Raw genomic sequence first — 15176 nt, forward strand, 5'->3', positions numbered from 1 at the left:
AGTATTCAGCTTGTGAACTGTTCCTGACTTTATCTCTTGCACTATTTCCCCTCAGGCTCACTCTCTCCACTCTCACTGACTTTTGCACTATTTCCACTTAGGATCACTCTCTCCACTCTCACTGACTCTTGCATTATTTCCACTCAGGCTCACTCTCTCCACTCTCACTGACTCTTGCACTATTTCCCCTCAGGCTCACTCTCTCCACTCTCACTGACTCTTGCACTATTTACACTTAGGCTCACTCTTACACTCTTACTGATTCTTGCACTATTTCCACTTAGGGTCACTCTCTCCACTCTCACTGACTCTTGCACTATTTCCATTTAGGCTCAGTCTCTCCACACTCACTGACTCTTGCATTATTTCCCCTCAGGCTCACTCTCTCCACTCTCACTGACTCTTGCACTATTTCCACTAAGGCTCACTCTCTCCACTCTCACTGACTCTTGTACTACTCCCCCTCAGGCTCACTCTCTCTGTTCCCATTGGGCCGTAAATTCCTCGGATTGACAATCAGCATTAGATTGCCACTCTATGCCCACTTATCTACTCCAAATTTCTTCCGTGCCTGTCTCGCCCGGCATTCCAACTCAGGCCGGACGAAATCCAGACAGTGCAGCTGCCTCCGAAGCCCAGTGTTGAATTCCAGCAGTGTCGAATTGAAGGAGGACATGCACCTTTTTTATAACACTAGCTGCCGTAAAGCCAGTAAGTTTAAAGGTCCCATTGAAATTGACAGGCCAGGGAGAAGGTAAGTCCCTAAGGTAAGTGAAAAGGATTTCAGGCATTGGGGGTGCTCGGGGGTCAGGTGGTGATGGGAAAAGGGGGTCGAACTTCAGGGGGTGGAGTCGTGGGAGTCAGACATCCGGAGAGGGTGCAGCGGGCCAGACATTTGGGGGGTTGAGGGTTGGACATTTGAGGATGGGGGGGAGGGATTGGACATTCATGGGGGTGGGGTGGGGAATAGACATTCGTGGTGGAGGGGTGGGTTGGACATTTGGGAGTGTGGGGGGTGGGGGGTTGGGTCTGCAGGGGGGAGGGGGCGCGTTTCAGGTGAGGAGTACCATGCAGGTGGGGAGAATCTCTTGGGGTGGTCGGTGGCTGGAGAATACCACAGGGATTGCGGTGGTTAGTCGGTGTTACACAGGAGTTAGTGAAGGTTTTAATTCTTCTAACTTTTTCTGAATATCTATTCGTATAACCCTGGTGGAACCTTCTGAAGTTTGCAATTTAAACCACATTTTCCAATGGTTCCCAGTGCAGTGCAATTGTCCAGACGAAGTGTGCACTGCAATTGCCGTGCAAACCCTTAACTGGGAACTTCCCAGAGAGATTCCCCAGTGCATCTTTGGAGTACCCACCAAATCCGATGCTGGAGGGCTCGGAGGTTACATCTCATAGATGCTTGCACTATTTCCCCTGAGGCTCAATCTCTTTGCTGTCTTGGATTTGCTGCCTCTGGTTCACCTGCCTTTATTTGTTGGGCATTCACGTTATTTCCCCTTCCCTCAAGATCTCTACTCTGTAATTCTATTTCATTCTATTAATTTCCTCATAACAGATGGTGGGATTTTGGGAGGGCGGCGGATTGGGTGGCGGAAGAGAGGAGGGAATTATAAACCTCTCCACTCTTCCCCCCCCCCCCCACCCACCCCCACAGTATGTGTAAGGAGAGCAGGGGTTAAAAATTAAAAATCAGTTAACCCAACCTGAACCCACTGCACACCTGCCCGCTCTCATATTTATGACAGCAGGTTGTGTGATGTGTCTGTCACCTGCCAGGGTGTAATGAACTAGATGTACCAGACAGGTTTCTTACTTGAAACAGAAAGCTTTACTACAGAGCTCATTTAAAAGCTACATGTTTGAACCAGGTCCACGACTAGAAAGTTCCACCCCTAAGATTATCTGCACTTTGGGCTCATTCGTCAGCACAATCACGTGACCCCTAAAGGCAGTAGGAAAGGTTATATCTACAATCAGTACATTGCCTCCTCCTTTAATTCTTTTACATTTCCTGTTTACAAAGAACATTTTAACCCACAACAAATACATACAAGTCGTACGATTAATGATTAAGTCTCTGAGGTTGTTTTCTAATTTGGTTAGAGCGGCATACCTCTACCACTTGAGGTTCTCCCACTGGGTTGACATGATCAGGAACTGCAGTATCAGGGTCATCCTTATCCAGTGGCAGTTCAGGGTTAGGTAATTCAACACAGACATCAGGTATGTCTATTCTAGGTCGATCTGTCACCTCAGGGATTAAAGGATTGACATCAATTACTGGTTGTTGGAATATTTCTCTGCTCCTTAGATGATCTACATGTTTTCAAAAAATCTGGTCTTCCGCTTCCATTTGGAATGACAAAGGGCCAGTTTCAGAGACAATTATACTAGGAACCCAACGAGGACCATTCCAAAATTCCGCGCAAAAACTGTATCTCCCACAGTAAATCTTTTAACATTGCCATGAATATCATGACTCAATTTCTGATCACTCTGATTCTTCTCTACCTTCCCCTCTAAGTTTGGAAACACCAGACTTAATCTTGTACGAAGGCAGTGTTTCATCAGTAATTCAGACAGTGTTGAACCCGTAGTTGTATGAAGAGTCGTACGATAATTGAGAAGAAAACATGAAATTCGGGTTTCTAAAGTACCTTCAGATAACTTCTTCATTCTTGATTTGAAAGTTTGTACTGCTCTTTCTACTAATCCATTGGATGAGGGATGATGTGGTGCAGTTTTAATATGTTTAATTCCATTTAAATTCATGAATCTCTGGAATTCCATACTAGTGAAGGCAGTACCATTATCTGAAACAATGACTTCATGTACGCTAAAACATTGGTGCAGCTTTGCAATAGCTGCACACAATGTCGGTGATCTAACTTCATATGCAACCAAACTTAGAACACGCATCAGTGATCAATAAAAACATGGTACCTAAAAATGGACCTACATAGTCTATGTATAGTCTAATCCAGGGTCAACCGGGCCACTCCTATGGGTCCAGTGGAGCTGAAACGGGCAACTTCCGTTGTTGCTGACACTGGAGACAGTGCTTGACCATGCTTTCAATGTCACTGTCTATGACTGGCCACCTGAACTTGCTTCACACAAGCATTTTCATCTTCATCTTCATCTTCAATATGCCTGGAGGTGCACTGTGATGCTCTGTCAAGAGTGGTTCTCTTCCTTGCAAAGGTTCGATGACTCTTGATCCCCGCAACAAGATTCCATCTTGACAACTTAACTCAGTTTTACAGGCCTGAAATGGTCTCATCTCTCCATACACTGGTGAATGCGACCATCCTTGCAATACCTGGTCCCAGACTTTTGACAAAATTGGATCCCCGTTTGTCTAATTCCTTATTTGCTTCTCACAGACCGGTGAAGAATTCAGGATATTCAGCACAAGCACAACTTCTTATGGCACTAGAGCATGTACAATGCTGTCTGGTAATGGAAGACGGCTAAGTGCATCTGCATCTGCAATATGCACATCAGGATGGTGCGTAAAGTTATACTCATACGCAAATAAAATCAAAGTCCAACGTTGAAATCTTGCTGAGGCTATTGGCAGAATAGCTTTATCCTCACAAAATAAACCCATTAGTATTTGGGGTCCGACACAATGGTGAAATGTCAACCATGCAGATACTGATGGAATTTCTTCATTCCAAATATTATGGATAAACCATTTTTTTCAAGTTTTGATTAACCCTTCTTGGCTGCGAAGGGTTTCTGGAGACATAGTCAATTAACCTGTCTGATTTGATTTCTGTCCTCCGCAGAGTTTTGTCTCATTCTTCATTTTGATTTCACAGTCAACCAAATTTCTCCATAGCTTCGTTACCCACTCGCATCCTGGAATGTTCCACAACTTTTCCTTCTATTGCCTCTTTTGTTTCAATCAGCTGATTCTTCAGCTCTTCACAGTCTCCTTCTTGTATCTTTTGGCTTCCTCCTGGAGCATTGAACATTGTTGAGTCTTCTCTGCCAACTGTTTCCTCAGTTTGTTCAGACTGGCACTATATTCGTTTTGTTTCTTTTCATGATTTTCCTGTGGAACCAACGCTGACCTGAGGGGTCCTTGCATCCTATGAAGGTCATTTGAGTCTCCTAACTCATTCTGAAATACACTGTCATCTTCCCTTATCAGCTCAGGAACTCTTCCTGTTCTCATTTGAAATATTTATGACCAGTTTAGCTTAGTTTTTTGTAACTGATCATGGCTCAGAAGACTAGGCCCTTTACCTGTCACTATGATCATGGAAGCTGGGCTGTCTGTTGCCTGTAGGGCACAAGTACTGTGGCAATGCCCTGTCTTCAGTTGAGCCATGGTTTGCTCCAGATTCAGTGGCTGGGTACCTTCACTTAGGTATTTAAACGTGAGTTCTCCCACCACTGTGGTCGAGCCTCTCATGTCTACCTCTATGACTAGAAGCTTCCCATTCACTTGAAGGGTGACGGTTATTGGTTCAGTTTTTACTGTTTTGACATTGTAAGGGGAATGGATATCAGTATCAGCGGCTTCTGGTTCAGTTATATTGTGCACTTCAACCATCTTGGTCTGCTGTCTGATTGGCTGTCTCGATTTTGCCCTGCGTTGCTTTTTTAACGTGCTCTCTTTTGTGACAGTAATGGCATTCTGCCTCCTGAAATCTGCAGGTTTCTGGTACATGGTTATCCCCACATCTGTAACAGATTAATTTCCGAGTGGCTGCTGAGATGCTTCCACTAGGCCTTTTCATTTTTCGAGCAGCAGCGACTGTCTCCTGCTTCACGGCTGTCTCTGGTTTTTGTGCCCCACCCGGCTGTAGATTCCGGCCCCTACTGAAGAACAGCGCCATGTTGCACACTCTGTAAAGCCTGCAAGTCCCTCTCAGCACTCTCCATTGCTAGTGTTATTTCCTTGATGCCCTTCAAATCAAGATTCACTTCTGCAAGTAAATGGTGCTGAATGGAATCGTCGTGTACGCCACAAACCAACTGGTCTTGCAACATGTTATTGAGTGTATCCCCGAAGCCACAGTGCTCAGTCAACTGCTTCAACTTCATTATATAAGCTGTGATGGATTCTCCTGGGGCCCTTACTCTAGAGTTAAACATAAATCTCTGCACAATTACCTGTGGCTTCGGCTGAAAATGTGTCTTCACGAGATCTACCAGCTTGTTAAAAGATTTAGAATTGGGCGCGTTTGGGGCACTCAGGCTATGGATGAGGTTATATGTCTTGCTCCCGCAGACACTTAAAAGAATTGTTTTCTGCTTCTCCTCCACTGTTATTTCATTTGCCATGAAAGAAAACCAAACCGCTCTATGTACCGGCTCCAGTTTTCCATGGATGAGTCATCAGGGTCGATTCTGTGAAAAGTGGTATGATTGGTGAGTAGACTTTTCTTTCTTTTCTTAAGAATTGATGCACTCACATTCACAAAGTGAGGTGCAGGATCAGAGTTATTTATCCTCGTCGTCAAATGTAATGAACTTGATGTACCGGAGAGGTTTCTTACTTGAAACAGAAAACTTTATTACAGAGCTCTTTTAGAAGCTACATGTTTGAACCAGGTCCATGACTAGAAAGCTCCACCCCTAAGATTACCCACACTTAGGGCTCATTCGTCAGTACAATCACGTGACCCCTAAAGGTAGTAGGAAAGGTTATAGCTACAATCACTACACAGGGCAACCCAGCAAATAAAGGGAAGCAGGAAGAGCCAAATACTGCAGGTAAATCTTTTCTAGAATGCTGCTGGCAGCTAGGAGGAGCAGGGGTGCTTTCCACTGACCATTCAAGCAAACCTCCTGCCACAACTGGTCAAACCTTCTGTTCCATACATGCAATGTGCCAGTGCCTTCGTAAAAACATGAAGAATGATTAATTGATTGAGCTATGTGGGCTGCTGGTAAATGTAGAGCTGCACACCAAGCATCAGCAAAAGATGAAAAAAGTTAGCAAAGAAATTTGAATAGTCTGGTTTTAATCTGTGTTGGAATTAAATTAAAAAAGGAAAGAAATCAGAACAGTGAAGACAGACATTCCCTGCAAGTTTAAATTTTGAGAATCACCAGACGTCATCATCTGTACCCTGCAATCTGTAAACACATTTTTCCCCTTGTTATTTTAGATTTTGGACAGTATGGGCAGGTCCCTTGCTCTTCCTTAATGTCTCACTATAATGGCCTAGTCGATATAAAGTATTTATCAGGAAATCATTGGGATGAACTAGGGTTGCCAAACACCAGCATTTTTCTGGAGGCTCCAGGAATATTAATCTCCCAGACACTAGTGCAAGCAATAACAGGTGAAAAATCATAGAGATATTGAAATAAAAATGGGTGCAGTTTCTTTTTCCATTTTCTTTGACCACTTTTGGTCCTTAATATTGAAGATAGGGAAGGAAGACCCTTTGACTGGCAGTCAAGTATCAACCAACCAGGTAACAGAAAAGTCAGCTCGCTTTGCAATTGGTACAGGAGGTCAGTGCAACATGAGAATGGGTGTTCAATGGTGGGAGAGTTGGGGCAGGGTAGGGCGGTTGGAGGTGGGAGATCATCTGACCAAACTTCCCAGAAGATGTCCAATCAGAGCTGTCAGCCTCTGGATGAACCCATGTCCTGGCAATTTGTGGTGTGATATGTCATGTGCTATCATCCTACCACATGAGGCCACCCTGGTTTCCACGTCACTCTCAAAACATACCAGTTGTTTGTGAACCTTACAATTTCCATAATAATCTTATGCATTTCTTAGCCCCTGCTAACAAAAAGCGCACTAGCCAAGGAATATTAAAAACAATTGATACATTCCAAGAGACCAAAGGAACAAAAAATTGGTTCTTCTGGTATTGTATAACTAGTAATTTTTCTTCTTATTTCGATTATATCCTACCAGTTTGGAGCATGACCAAAATATCTGAAAATAAGTTCTGTTTAACTTGTCCGCAGATTTAAGTATAGTGGAGGACAGATTCCACTTGCTGACATGTCAACTAAATAGCACATGTCGTACCTTAAATTACTCCTTTGACCATCTCAGAATTGTAGCAAATAAGTACATAAGTTCATATGCTGTCATTGGTGAATCAGATCTTATTTCAATACCCAATTAACTTCTGTTTTTTTTTCCCTTTATAAATAAGCCAGCTTTCAGCATGTGGAAAGAACATTTTTAATAAAACTAAAATTTCCACTTCAGTGGTCTGTATATTTACTTATTTATGATCATTTAATTAATTTCTTGCCATAAAGACAGTAAGATTTCATTTTGTTCAGAGGCAAGTAGGCAAAGTTTTGACTCAATTTATAATTAGTTAGTACAGAAGTAAATCCTGAGAGAAGGCTGGACAATATGTATCTGGACAAAGAGAAAGCAGGTGAAATATAATCTAGACCAATATAAAATACTGCACATAAAAAGAAACAATGACACATGTATCCCTCAAATGGTGTTGAAATAGCTAAGGAAGAAGCCAAAGGTCTGAATAGTTTTCGTAAACCTGCACTCTTCATATCTAACGGAGTTACAGCAGCAACCAGCAAGTCAATAGAATGTTAAGCTGTTTAACCAAATCAGTAGAATGATTTAGGGAAAGTAATGGTTAAACTGTATGGTGCTTTGGTCAGATCACACCTTGAGTACTGTATCCAGGTCTGGTCGCAGAAACATAAGAGAAGCATTCATGATTTGTAAATAGTACAGAGGAGACCTGTAAGGCTGAGCACGATTGCCTAGGGTCTAAGTTGTGAGGAAAAATCAGAAAGGAAATGTTTAAGGGGTGACCTTATAAAGGCATATAGAGGTTGTTATCATCAGATGAGGAGGACTGAACTGGCTCCCCACTATTCAGCCTCCTTGGTTGGTCACAACAAAAAAAAATTATATTTCTTTTCTGAATCCAAATGTATTTTTTTACTATCTATACAATTAGGAGCCAATCAATTGAGATTTTCTTGAGTCAAAGAAAGGGCAAGTTTATTAGCCGCTAAACCTGAGAAAAAAATTAAAGATGTGAAGTCACACAGAATCAGAAGTAAGGAAAGTTAGAGTCCAAGTAAAAGTTAAAAGAATATATGGTTAGAAGTTCTTTGCTTGTCTTTAAGGTGTAGATTGTTAAATGTTGTGGTTGATTTAAGTTATCTGGTTCCTTAGAGCAGGTAGGTAGGTGCAGAAGATGGTTGCAATTATTACATGATCTCAGTTCATTGGTAGATTTTGGCTGATTTCTTGAACCAGATGTTGCGCTTATTCCCAGGGAGAAAGAAATCTCTTCAGCTTATTTCTCTCCTGAAGTCTTTTTCCAAAATCTCTCTGAGGGTGTCTGCTTTGGCTTGGCAAAATCCAGATTTTAAAGCTCTGCTGTAGATGTATATTCCAAAGGAATTTGATTACCATGTCTGCTGTAGTGATTGTTGTAGGGCAAGGAATCAAATTTTGATGTTTCATCTCAGAAACGTTCGACACATTTCGAGATAGTGGAAACTAACAGGATAAAAGCAAAATACTGCAGATGCTGGAAATCTGAAACAAAAACAAAAATAGCTGGAAAAACTCAGCAGGTCTGATAGGATCTGCGGAGAGGAATACAGTTAACGTTTCGACTCTGTATGACTCTTCATCAGAACTAAGGAAATATAGAAATGTGGTGAAATGTAAGCTGGTTGAGGGGGGTGGGACAGGTAGAGTTGGATAGAGGGCCAGTGATAGTTGGAGGCAAAGAAGAGTTTGCCAAAGATGTCATAGACAAAAGGACAAAGGGGTGTTGACAGTGGTGATAATATCCTAGGAATGTGATAATGGTGACGTTAAGGGTAGAAAGCAGGACAAGCAACAGATGGCCCTAATGGGGGTGGGGTGGGGGGAAGGGATCGAAATGGGCTGAAACAATAGATCAAAATAAATCTAAAAATAGGTGGGAAAAGAAAAATATATAAATTATTGGAAAAAGGAGGATCGGAAAGGGGGTGGGGATGGAGGAGAGAGTTCATGACCTAAAATTGTTGAACTCAATATTCAGTCCAGAAGGCTGTAAAGTGCCTAGTTGGGAGATGAGGTGCTGTTCCTCCAGTTTGCGTTGAGCTTCACTGGAACATTGCAGCAGGCCAATGACGGACATGTGGGCATGAGAGCAGAATGGAGTGTTGAAATGGCAAGTGACAGGGAGGTCTGGGTCATGCTTGTGGACAGACTGAAGGTGTTCTGCAAAGTGGTCACCCAGTCTGTGTTTGGTCTCTCCAATGTAGAGGAGACCGCATTGGGAGCAATGAACGCAGTAGACTAAATTGAGTGAAGTGCAAGTGAAATGCTGCTTCACTTGAAAGGAGTGTTTGGGCCCTTGCATGGTGAGGAGAGGGGAAGTAAAGGGGCAGGTGTTGCACCTTCTGGGTAGGTGCCGTGGGAGGGGGTTGAGGTGTAGGGGGTGATGGAGGAGTGGACCAGGGTGTCCCAGAGGGAACGATCCCTGGGAACTAACAGGAGATGGGGTTCTTTCATCTTCCACAGTGCCTGGTGGTTGCATATCCTGGCTGCCTAGCAGTTCCCCAGCAGTTTTAATAGAGTTTACGGTTGATTGAAGTCCAGCATTTTTAATACCTTCCTTAGTGTCAGGTTTCGATGTTTGTAGATTAGCAGAAATCTCTCTTTCACTTCACGCTTCCTTTTTGGAGTCCTGTTTGCTTTCCTCACTTTCATCTTGGAAGGTGGCCTTTCATTTTAAGTTAGTTTGTTCTGTCTCATTTTAAATTCCAGAGTTCAGTTGTAGGTTTTTTTTTTAAAAAGCTGCAATTGCATGAAAATGTATACGAGATAATTCACGGAATGGAAAAGTTAATTTCAAAATATTACTTTAAGATGAAGAGTAAAGATTTGGAATGGAGGCTGTGGATCCAAACCAGTAAAAGGTAAATTTAAGACTGATCAGTGAATTCTTCTTCACATAAAGAGTGGTCAGCAGATGGAGTAGACTTCCATGAAGAGTAGTGCAGGAGAGTTTCTGCAAATCTGTTAAGAAACAGTTGAATGCTCAAATGGAGAAACCCTAGGGCCTTTCTGAGAACTTTCCCACCACCTGAGAGGCAGACAGGACCATAAATTAATGCTCTGTCCAAAAGATAGCATCTATGACAGGACACCTCTCCCTCAATATTGCATTGCAATGACAGCTGTGACTAGATGCTCAAGTCTCTGAAGTGGGTTTTGACCCTACAGCTTTCTAACTCAGAGGCAAGAGTGTTAGTACTGAGCCAAGTTTGACACCTCAGAGAATTTAGTATACAAGAAAGTGAAAATAGCTGAGAGGAGAAAGATGAAGAGCAAGCTGAAGGAATACATCCTGAGCTTATGTTCAGCTCATTCACTTTGAGGAAGACCCTGATAACTGAATCGGTCTCTAATTCAACTGGTGTTCAGGACAATCAATGGAATTTAGAAATGTGAGAGTGCTGAATTAAAGGATATATGAAACCCTGTGAAGTAAATTATATTGGAAATAGTAGAGACCTCAACCTGTAACTGTAACTTGGAATAAAGTGAACAAATCCCATTTCTATAATAAAATAAAAGCAAAATACTGCAGATGCTGGAAATCTGAAACAAAAACAGGAAATGCTGGAAAATCTCAGCAGGTCTAACAGTATCTGTGGATAGAAAAACAGAATTAACGTTTCGAGGCTGTATGACTCATCTTCAGAGCTAAAGAGAAGTAAAAATGTAATGAAATTTATACTGTTTAAGGGGAGTGGAGCAGGTGAAGCTGGATAGAGGGCCAGGGATAGGTGGGGGCAAAGGAGAGATTGCCAAAGATGTCATGAACAAAAGGACAAAGGCGTGTTAATGATAGTGGTGCTGGCTAAAGGAGGCGCTGACGGTGGCATCAAGGCCAGAAAACACCCTTGTCCTGCTATTATCACAGTCTGTTTTTCTCTTCACAGATGCTGTTAGACCTGCTGAGTTTTTCAAGCATTTTCTGTTTTTGTTTCAAATCCCATTTCTAGACAGTTTAGAAATGAAGCTATTATTCTTTAACCTCACACTCTGTGTAAGTATTGAAGAAGAATAAGGAATATGCAAGTGCATCATCAAGAGCTGTCAAATAGGTGAAAGGACATGACTGCTGGATTGGGAGAGCATTATCATTGTGATGCCTTTTATATTCAAATAAACTGCTGGCACTCACTTATCAAGGCTCACAAATGAATCAAGGTCATGATACCAGAGGATGACTGGCATCCATAGGAACATAATCAGCAAGGAATGCAGCAACTATACAAGGAACTTCTAAAGAAATGGGTAAGCATTTCTTTTCAAAAGCAAAATAGTGTGGATTCTGCATACTGCAGATGAAACAAATCTGAAATAAAGACAAAATTATTATACTCAGCAGGCCATGCAGCATCTGTGGGGAAAGAAACAGGGGCTGGGATTTTCTGGTCCTGCCTGTGGTGGGATTTGTCGCAGGGGTGGTGAAAATTTGACAGACCAGCCAAAGGCCTATTGGTTTCCGGCATGAATTTCCGGTTCCATGGCAGGCAGGACAGGAAAACCCTGGCCAGGGTTCATGGGTGGAAACTTCCCATCTTTGAATTTTTTCTGCTATTGAGGACAAATGTGGATCTTGACTCTGATGATGGCGGCTGCCTGAATGGTGTCGAGAAGCCAATTAAGGCCAGCGGGCACACTGGGTAATCAACAGGCCCAATGGAAGGACCCAGAGCAATGCCAGCTCTCAGCCCCACTGGGTCAATGTCCAGGTCAATGGTCTCTTGTCATGAAATGTTAATGAAAGGTCATCCACCTAAAACATTAGCTCTGGCCCAGGTTTTCGTCCCTGGGTCGGGTTCTCAGTGAGCCCGACCTTTAAAATTGTCCGCCCGCAGCTTGGATTTTTAGTTGGGGTGGGGGGAGGAGGATGTAGGCTGAAATAGGAGTCGGGTGGGCGATCCCAGAATGTGTGCTGAGGCTGCCAGCTGTGGAGGTGGGCTGGGAGCAAAGCCTGCCTCTGTGCTGCAGCACTGTGTTTAAAATTAAAAAGTAATAAAACAACAAACATCCCTCCAGCCCTGACCCCTCAATCTCTTTGTCCCCCACAAACTCCTTATGCCCCTTTCATGGCAACCTATGTCAACCCATATATGCTACTCACCCCCTGGCCCCTCATGCCCCCTATGCTAGCCCATACCTCTCCACACTCACCCCTATGACCCCTCATATCCTCTATGCTAGCTTATATCCCTTTAACCACCTGCATAGTCCCTCACACCACCTATGCTAGCCCATGCTCCTCTACCCATACCCCTCTTACCCCAATGCCAATTTAGTGCCACCTCATGCACCCCATACCACCACTCACCACCCTTTGTCTTTACCTCCTCCATGTCAACTCACCTAGTATCCTTTGACACTTCCTGGGCAGCTTTGATAGCTTTGACATCTTCTGGACAGCATTGTCAGCTTTGACACTTCCTGGGCAGTTTTGTCAGCTTAAACGCTTCTTGGGCAGCTTTGGCAGCATTGACACTTCCTGGATATCTTTATCAGCTTTGTTAGCTTTGTCACATCCTTGACAGTTGGACAGGTCCTGGACAACCTGACAGTTCCAATGAGTTTGTGCACTAAAAATGCATAATCATGTTTAATTCTAACAATCCCAAAGGGTGCCTTACCTCTCCCAAAGGTGTCTCAGGATCCTGTCCAAAGGAGTAGCTTATCTCTCCAAAGGGGTACCCTAGCTATCCAAAGAATCCAATAAGTTCAGACCTCCTTATCTGGTCTGCTCTGCACATTCTGAGATTCACGCATCCAGGGTTCTAAAATCTCAAATCAGTGGAGGCCGCTGGTGATTTGAATGGCCAGCTTCATCCGTGAATCGTACATGTGCAAACCTTGACTCAAATCCAGCCCCACCTCCCGTGAAGAAATGCCGGGTTTGGTGGGGGGAGGTTTGTGTGTGGGATGGGGTGAGGACTTAGAAATTATGTCCATTTCTGGGACTTACGCAACGACAGAGAGCCACCTGGCAAAAGTCCGTGCCTCTGTTTCTCGATCCGCAGATGCTGCCTGACATGCTGCAAACTTTCAGCATTTTTTGTTTTTAAAACTTTTTTTGTTGCTTGTTGGAAGATTTAAATGTGAAGTAACTGGTCACAATATCTTATCTCACACAAAACAAAATCTTTTCCTGTATTCTTGTTGTCAGATGCTCAAATTTAAAACAGCGTTGTGGTTTCTCACCATCTGTGGTGCTGAGTCAAACATTACCCATATATTTTATCCGGTTTGCAAATTACATTGTGGTTATATTGCGGTGTTGAGCCCAACATTATCCATGCATTTTATCTCAAATCATGACCTTTCACTGAAGCAAATGGTCATTGAGAAATGTTTTTTTTTTGTTTTCAGGCTTGCTGGCCTGTTCTCAGCAGTAAGGAATACACCACTTTAAACAATGTATTTGCTACTGAACTCACATTCTCTTGTCAGTCAGTAACCATCTTGGATAAGCAAAGGGAAAAAAGGGCTAGATTTACTGCCAATAAAGTTCACTGTCTGGAAAATCTATATTCCTGCCGAGCAAGTAGATTTGGACCTGCCTGTCTGAAAGGTAAGTCAAGCTTGTGTACGGTCTGTCAATTTTCCCCAATAGAGGACACTTGGAGGCAGGCAAGGATAAATTGGAATGCTTCATATTCTGATCTTCTCCCTAAATATTTTTGGTATACTTGACATCTTTCTCTCGGCATGTCCATCAGACAAGCTAGGTATTGGGCATTACCCATGACGTGCATCGTCTGTTATCTCACAGCTTGAATTTAATTCAATCGGTGCATGTCTTTGGAATGACAAAGGGCCATGAAATTTCTCCGGGCACATCTGCTGGAAAAACGTGGCTGTCACCTAAAATGGGAAATAATGCCAGATCGCTCTTAAATTATTGATAGGAAGAATCTTAATGTCCACGATAATGTTTTCCATAGACAAAGAACAGGAAAGAAAATTATTTGACCAAAATTGGGATACACTGAAAGTATATCAGGATAATTTTTAGCATTCAAATAATCTTTTGATTCTGCCATTGGGCAAACAAAGGATTTTTAAGAGTTAGGGATGGGTTCCCATTTGAAAAACAGAATGGTAAAGATTATTACAACAGAAAGAAAGTACTGATATATTTACAAGAATTGAACCTCAGTGCAAAACAATTTCTTTCAGGAAAGAAAAGTATTGCATTTCATGACTCAAGAACATCCTGGTGCTTTACAGATAATTAAATATTATTGTAGAGTAGTCATTGCTTTAATGCAGGGGAATGTGCAAATTTATGCATAGCCAATTCCCACAAGTAGTAATCAGATAAATAGCCAGGTTGTCTGCCTTAGTTGTGTTGCCTAAAGCATCAGGAAGACTTTCCTGCTCTTCTTCAAATAGTACCACAGGATCTTTCCTGAACACCAGAGAAGGCACACAGGACCTTGGTTTAATGACCCCTCCAATAGCACTCCATCAATACCATACTGAACTGTCAGTCTGGACTAGATGCTTGAATCTTAGGAGTAGGGTTGAAACCTACAAACTGCTAACTCAATGATATTGTTTGAGTTAAGGCCAACACTTAGTTTGCTGTGTTATTGTGATATGTTCCCCAAATATCATCCAATCCTGTCCTGATGGTACTCACTCATGCTGGAATCCAGATACTAGGACACATCCCTATCTAAATGACCAGTCTTCACGTGTGAGTCCAAACAGTCAAGCCTGAATCTTTCTCTTCATATTGTTACAGACAGGCATGAGAGGGAACTGGAACCCCAATTCCCTTTTCTTACTGTCCATAATGTGTGTTTCTTGAAAAGAAAAATGTGTTTTCTTATCCCTTAGTGTGTGGCCAATTTGAATAATCAACAGCAAGCATTTGTTGAATAATCGACAACAAATAAAGAGAATTATTTGTTGACACATTCACCACAAAAGTCTAATGCTGCATTATTCACATGGCATCACACACAGACACACACACATACTTGAAAAGAAATACAGGGTGGGATTTTATGGCTCTTCCCACTGGCAGGATTTTCCAATCCCGCCAAAGTCAATGGACTTTTGAATGGCTCGCCAAATTTTATGGCCCTGGCTGGGCTGCAATGGGGCTATAAAATTGCCCCCACAGTTA

The sequence above is a fragment of the Carcharodon carcharias genome, chromosome 12 (genome assembly GCF_017639515.1).
Source record: "Carcharodon carcharias isolate sCarCar2 chromosome 12, sCarCar2.pri, whole genome shotgun sequence".
Classification (NCBI taxonomy): domain Eukaryota; kingdom Metazoa; phylum Chordata; class Chondrichthyes; order Lamniformes; family Lamnidae; genus Carcharodon; species Carcharodon carcharias.